We start from the raw sequence: 7,557 nt of genomic DNA, 5'->3' as shown, positions 1-7,557 counted from the left end.
TCTTTCCCTTGTGCCTTCCCTGCCAGAGCTAGAGCAGTCCCCACTGGGATGCAGGATCTAACAGGGCAGGAATGTTGATTGACAAGTCTCTAAATGGACTAGAGGAGCCAGGAAAGCTGGTCTGCTGTCAGTTTTTCCTAAACATACTTAACTCTAGCAGAGGAATATTCCACCAGACTGAGCATGAAAGCAGACAAAGAATTTGCAGCAATGGGTCTCAGAAAACAAACCACCATAGCTACTGAGACAGCATTGATGGACCATGCAACCAATAAGCTGTAATGCTTGAGACCCACTGAATGTCTTTTTATGGAAAAGAAAGGTCCTTTTCACCATTTGCCTTACTGCTGTATGTTATTTCATGTTTAGCTGCTAAAAAACCCTGTAACATTTATAGGGCTACAATCAAAAAATACGTATTCTAAATAAATGTGCCCTTCAGAAGATTACTTCTCATTTTCAAAGTTCTTCAAGAATGAAATTTTTATGAAGCTTTATTAAAACCTTATCAGCTGTAATTTCATACCAGCCCATATTAACCAGTACAAAATATATTAAAAATGATATGTTTAGGACTGCTGAGCATTTACATGAGTCTACAACAATAACATTGAAGAGCAGGAGAATTAGTTCAAACATTTCAGGGCTTAAATGCTAACAGTTATGTAAATATACACAGAATTCCATTTTCTTCTGAATTGCGAGCAACCAAACACCCAGTTGCTGAATGATGAAAGAAATGGGCTTGCTTGTTTCCAATTTGAGCAAGAAAATAGCAACAAAAACACACAGCAATTACAACTTTTAGCATATCTCTGAATGGCTGGGTATGCATTATAAAGCATCACAACTGCAGCAATTCAGCAAGCTTTCTTGAAGGAAAAAGGGAGAAATGCTAATCTGTTTCTAGAAATCAGCTATGTGATAATGTGTGCCCCCAATTATGTGGGATTCCCAAGTGAGCCAGCACCATTTGAGGATACTGCTCCATGTGTCCTAATGTAATCTGACACAAGCAGCAGAAACAACCTTCTCTCTTCCCACCATGACCAAATACTTTTGACACCAGAGAGCCTTTTCATACTTCCTTTTAACCTGTTACTAAAATTTCAGCACAGCTTTAGTATGCACCCTGACAACTGTTCTCAGCAGAGCAGGAAGTATCAAGCACCTATTCTGAAAGGAACGGTTTCCTTGTAATTTAAATATAGAAAGATTTTATCCATCTTCCTCTTTCCAATAATTTCAGACTGACTGACAGCAAACAGACAACAGAAGACATAAATCCCTAGATTTAAAATACCTCTGCATTTTTAAAGTGAGAGTAGAGTGGAGATGTCATGTAACCCACTGATTTTGCCTGGTATTTGCTCATCACATAAGAAAAATAATGGACAGTGTTTGATTAAAGCCATACCTCTGGCTATTATGAAGAACAGTTCAAGAAAACCACGTCAACTCTGCCCTATGCAGTGGAAGCCAAGCTGGCTCCTTCAGAAGGCTGTAGGCTGTACCTGGGCACCAGGGAAGCCCTCAAATTCAGCCCCAAATGTGCCCAATCCAGCTCCTGCTGCCCTGGAGCTCCATGGTGGACAGTACATCAGAGCCAGCCAAGCCACAAGTACTTGGCAGATGAACAGATTATTACTGCAGCATCAAACAGGGCAGTTCTCAGGGGCTATCAGACGTTTGCTGAGCACAGAAATAATTTTGTGGTTTTGTTTGTATGGACAAAGAATTAAAGAAAAAAATCTGCACCCTCAAGATGCAGCCACCTCCAGCATATCCTGGAGAGTCTCCTGTGTCATGACAAACTAATTGCATGTGTTAAGGGAAGCCTGTTACTTTGGCTTTTTCCACTGTACATCAAAAAACCTGTGTTTGATTTTAAAGCACATACACTTACAAATACTGAGGGAATCAGCTACAAAGAGACCACACAAGCTGTTCCAGCCTTCCACAGAAGTCTGAGAGTTTTTTTAAGAGTAAATACACAGCCACCTCTTCAGTTTGCCCTTTCATCTATTCTGAAACACTTCTTAATACACACACACACACCCCACACCCCCCCCCCCCCCCCCCACTTCATTTCCTAACTAGCTGATCATATACAAGTTTTGGGTTTGTAGTTTTAAAGTGCTAAAAAAGATGAAGGTAGAACACAACCTTGATCCTGAAACAGAAGTCAGCAAGGATATTGTGGGTGTCTCGCAAGTCACAGAGCTGGGAAGAAAGAAGCCTGTCCGGAGCCTGTGTTGAAATCTGATCTAGTTAAAGAGGCACATGGATTACCATTTATAGCGTTTCTCAGGGGCTGGGTGAGAGGCAAGGAGGGCAGCAGACAGCTCTCAGTCTGGCTGCATAAGCCACTAGCTGCCAGCAAGGTTATAAAACTTGCAGATGCTGGGCACCAAGGAAGGTTGGTCCCTGTTCCAGTGCACCTTCCAATGCCACTGCTGTGTTAACCGCCCCAAAAAAAGGTCTCTTCAGGAGAACAGCAGTAGTTTGCTCACAGGCTGGGAAGAAAGGGTGAAAGACTGGAGGCCAGGGAAGAAAAGGCAGTCAGGTTTTTATCTCTCCCTGCAGTTAATCCCCCAAATCAGTGAAGCTACATTGGATATGGCCATCCGAGGTACTCTTTGCTCTCCAAACCAACGCGCACGTAACGGCATGTGGTCCAGTTCTCTATGGGTGAACTAGAAATTACCCTTTGTGCTACCACATTAATTCTGCCGGTTTATCACCTGTCACAAAGAACAAGGTAAATGTCTCCAAGCTGGAAATTTATGATCCTGTGACAGATGTGCGAGTCTCCTCCTGAAAAGCTAGTCACAATCGGTTCCTGTCTCTTTCTCCACTACGGCAAAGGTAACAGTACAAGATTTTGGAACTATGAAAAAGCAAAGAGCAATCTCTATGTGAAGTTCTTAAAAAAAAACAACAAACCCACAACAACAAAACAAACAAACCAACCAACCCAAAACCAACCGACCCAAAAACAAACAAACAAAACCACCAACCCTCACCCATTCCTCTCCAAAAAACCAAGTATGGCCACTTACACAAAACAGCTTTCTGCTTTGTATTTTGGGTGTTCAGCCATTGTCTCGATTAACTACACTTTTTCATGAGTTGCAAACAGAAGCAACCCTAATCTTACCTGGGCCCATAGAGAACACAGGCACTGTGAATTCATGAGCATGCCCATACCTCATCATCAGGCATCCTTTGCTATCTGACAGAAGAGAGTAGCTACAAAACATGTCCCTGCCCTGAGCTTCCTTTCGGACAGGGTCAAACAAAACCAAGAATGCTGCACAAAAGCTGGGAAGTCTGACCTTCCTCCCTTCCCTTTGGCCTTCATTGCTGAAGAAACATTCCAGCTGCATATGTAACCAGCACTATGTATAAATGAGTGTAGTGGTTTAACTGACAGAGTACCAATTACATAGGCAAAAATATCTCTTTAATACTGTAAGAAGTGTAATTTGATATTCTGTCTAATTAAAATAACACAAGTTCTCTATGTACAGAAACTGACAGCACTAGAAAAAGGAACTGAGCAGCATCCTCCATTTGTCCCTACTTGATCTAGAGGTCTGTTCTTACAGCTGGAAGGTTAAACTGTTGTGCAAGTCATTTCATTCCTAATCCAAGGGGCCAGGATGGACAAAAAGGACACCAATTTATGCCAGTCAAAGGCATGTTTTCTTTGAACCAAACAGTTGTTCATGAGAAACCGGGATGAAATCCCTAAAATCCTATTTCTCTCAGGCCTCTAAAGGGCCATGAGATGCATTAACTTTCACCACAGCATGATGAAAGAAAGAGAAGAGCCACCACGGACCGAGGCTGGATTATGACCAGCAATTCTGCAGGGGCAGATTCCTGTTTCTGCTCCTTGACCTATGAATTAGCTTTGTTTGCATTATTCAGAAATGCTCATTTATAAAGGAAAAAAAAAATACCTCTGTGCAGCTTGCATTTATGCACCTGTTTGCTGCATGCACACATTGGTATAGAGGTAAAAATGGGAAGCATCAACATGAGAAACCATTCTCTTGCTCACCTTTTCTACACAGAGGACCGTTGCTATGAATTTTCCATAAGGATTCTCGCATGCAGAGAGTGTATGTGAAGGGAGGATACACACCGCCTGCAGCACCAGAGAGCAAAGCTCGCCGAGAAGGGTAAAGCAGGCATTTGCACATTCCATCCTTGCCTTTGTACTTTCACTTGGTTATAAAAGCATTTGCAAGCACAATTACAATGGTGAAATCCATAAATGAGACTTAGATCCCACTGCCTTTCAGTGAGTTATAAGGGCCCTTCATCTTCACAAACAGATGCTTCTGAAAATTTTACTTGTGAAAGGAAGTTTTTACATTTCCGCACAACCCGATTAACCCGAGCACTTGGGGGTACCCCAATTGCCCAAGTTGGAGTCTCCAGGCAGTGCAGGGCTCAGGTCAGGTACTGGATTAGAATCAAAACTGGCCCATCAAAATTCTGGATAACTGTGCTCAGAGCACAAGCGCAGGGGGTGCCTGCTGTGACACCTTCAGGGCAGAGCTGGCAGGATTAGCACCGCTCTGCTTCATGCTGAGACAGATTTGTTGAGTCTCCAGGCTGAAGATTTCTTAGGAAGGTGAAAGGGAAAGTTTGGCTTTTGAGGTTTTCACACCAGGTCTAGCAGCAGATATTCTTCTCTTTAATGACATTACAATGTCTCATTCCTACCACTCTCCTCCCCTCTAAAAGGCAACGATATTCATTAAGCAACAGGTAACTATGATGGTCAGCACACCTTGCCACACAGTACACAATGCATGTCTAGCAGCAGTGATCTCCACCTTTAGCTTACCTGTTTTATGCACTGCAGCCGGTCATTGGTCTGCTGTATGTGCCTGTCCATAGAATTCATTTTGATTGTCTCCACTTTCTTCTACCTGAAAGCCATTAAAATTCCTCGATCTGCAAGACAAAAATGACAGCAAAGATCACTGAGCACAGCCTGTGCACTTCTACAGACTAAACAATTAAAGCAAAGTGCCTCTTGCAAGAAACTCCTGAGCACATTGTGAGATAATAATCCCAATAATGATAACAAACATGTCCTGTGCTCTTCAGACCCATCTCTAACAAATGGTGAAACTTAAGGCAAACTAAAACTTCCCTGTGACTTTAAAAAAATCTAGAAAATGGAAATGAAGGTTTGGAGTGGTGTTAGTGGCTTTAATTCATGTTGCTACGGCTGTGTAAAATCATCAAATGAAAACTGGCAACAAGTTATGATGATCTAAAGAGCAAACCCACAGTCCCCTAAGCCTATCACTGATGCTCATCATGCTGAGTTAGGCTCGTGTGAATACAGCTTGGTATACACTGGTGCCATCAAGATGAACCCTGCTCCATGTATTCATTAAGTCTTTTTCAGAGCCATGCTTTAAATCATACTCCATGATCACATGTAAGTGGTTCTTTGTCAAGATAATGGTATGTGTCTGGAATCAACACCTGCAAGAGGGGTAAAGAGTAGGTGCTAAATTAGCACGCACACATCATGCTGACCTCACCATTTACCCTTCTCCTATCCATGTGTTTAGACTGGGCTAAGTGTTAGCCATTACATAAACAGCTCTACTGATCTGAAAGGCAGGAATGGCCAAAATGCCACTCAAACTTGGACCAATAGCAAGACACTAAAAGCACAAGTAAGCATAAGTAAGCCTCCTGGTGCAGACATGGTTTGGATTTCACTAGGACCCTTCCACTCGTTCCCCCTCTCCAGCCTTGCCTTACAGTTTTTTTGGTAGTGGCAGAACAGTAGGTCATAAAGACAGAATCCAACAACTATTTAACAGTTTCAGTCCATAATTCATATTATCAAACTGTTTGTACCATGACTTCTACTTATTTATGTTTTAAGTAGAACTGCGTAAGACTCCAGCCTGTACTTAATAAGCTGACCAGTTTTAAGTGCTTTTTTCACTTCCGAGTTCACTTTTCAGGGCACGGAGGTGTTTTACAAATATACATGAACACTCTGCTGTTCCGATCACTGTCATGGAATCTAAAGTAGAAATGAAACCACAGATATTCTGCATTGGAACATGAAAGCAGTCTTTGCCTACGAATTCCTGTATCCTTTTCTTGTGACAGAGCAGTACAGTCTAAGAAGTTGTATCGTCAGACTCATGAACAGGGACTGGGCTCAGATTCAGAGATATATATACCCAAATGCGGTATTCATGTAAAACTTTACACCAGCACAAGCAAGATGCCAGACTTGAACAGAAACCTCTCCCTTATGAACTGCTTCAGCAGCACTGAGCAGTTATTCAGAGAGCTGTCCTTGACAAAACTCTTGTCCACTCCCTACATACACAGAAGAGACAGCAAATTTTTCAGATAGTTGTTTGGTTAGGGAAGCTGGCAATCACCACTCCTAGGACATATGACTCAACATCTCCGGAGTCAAGGCACCTCGCAAGTCCAGCACTGCCCATACTCAACTCCCAGGAAGAGTGTTCCTCGTAGTGGGAATCCTGACTGCAAGGCTGTCAGGGCGAGACAGACTCCAGACCACAGCATCCGCATGCGTCCCACACACCCAAGCTGCCTGAGATTTCTATATCTAGCCAATAATGTTCCTCATGGCTCCTGCAGATTAGACTCAGGGAAAGAAATCTTTTCTGCTAGACAACTAAATGAGGTCTTATAACAGCAGCTCAAGCTCTAGACACAAGAAGGTTCAATAAAGCACTCCTGTCAATAAATTGTAATACTTACAAAATGGAAAAGCCAGTTTCACATACAAGTATTCTCTTTTGATTATGCCACTGCCACCTTCTCAATAGCAAATGCCATCCAAAGTTCCTTTTGCAAATGTAAATTGATATATTTTACTAAAAGCGAGTAACACAGTCTTATCTGCCTGTGAGACCCCCAAACAGACCTCAGTAGTCATGAAGTTTAATGTCTTAGTGGACAGCAGAGGTATTTATCAAGAGATAAGCTAGCCCAGACATGACACCACTTCAGTGGTGATCCATCTTACAAGCTGGGACACATTATCTGCATTTTAATTGAACATCAGGACAGATGGAGAAGAGCATGCTGAGACAATCATAAATGTACACATACACATAGATTTTCGTTGAAATATTTGGAGAAATGTAAACTGAGGCACTTTTATTTTTTTTAAGAAGTCAGGACCTTGCTGCTTAATGAAACAAGCAAGCAAAATAACATTTTTCTGGTTGACTTTGTAACACAATTTTTGTCTATTTTGGCATTACCTATTATCCCAAGCAACAGAAACATAAACATACTCTTGATACATAAACGTATTGCCAGAAAACACAATTCTCAAGCAAAGCCAGATACACCAGCACTCAGACTCATGGCTAGTAGCATCGGGAGCTGCCTCTGGTGTTACTAGCAACATAGTTCAGGGCTGGGAGACTGCAGAGAGATTTTACAGAGACAGTGACAATGACTTGCATTAATGTACTATCACTCATGCCAACAAAGTATCCTGCATGTTGATTTATG

At 42.1% G+C, this 7,557-nt stretch overlaps 1 long non-coding RNA gene across 1 annotated transcript in view; it reads right to left on the bottom strand.

The window, feature by feature from the left end:
* Positions 1 to 4,977, bottom strand: part of LOC104406085 — a 28,002-nt gene extending 23,025 nt beyond the window's left edge. The window contains exon 1 of the long non-coding RNA XR_719917.1: positions 4,865 to 4,977. This is a non-coding gene — a long non-coding RNA (uncharacterized LOC104406085). The remainder of the gene's footprint in view (positions 1 to 4,864) is intronic.
* Between the last annotated feature and the right edge of the window lie 2,580 nt (positions 4,978 to 7,557).

This window comes from Nestor notabilis, unplaced genomic scaffold (genome assembly GCF_000696875.1).
Source record: "Nestor notabilis isolate BGI_N333 unplaced genomic scaffold, ASM69687v1 scaffold32435, whole genome shotgun sequence".
In the NCBI taxonomy this organism is placed as follows: Eukaryota; Metazoa; Chordata; class Aves; order Psittaciformes; family Psittacidae; genus Nestor; species Nestor notabilis.
This window is presented reverse-complemented; position numbering and strand designations above follow the sequence as displayed.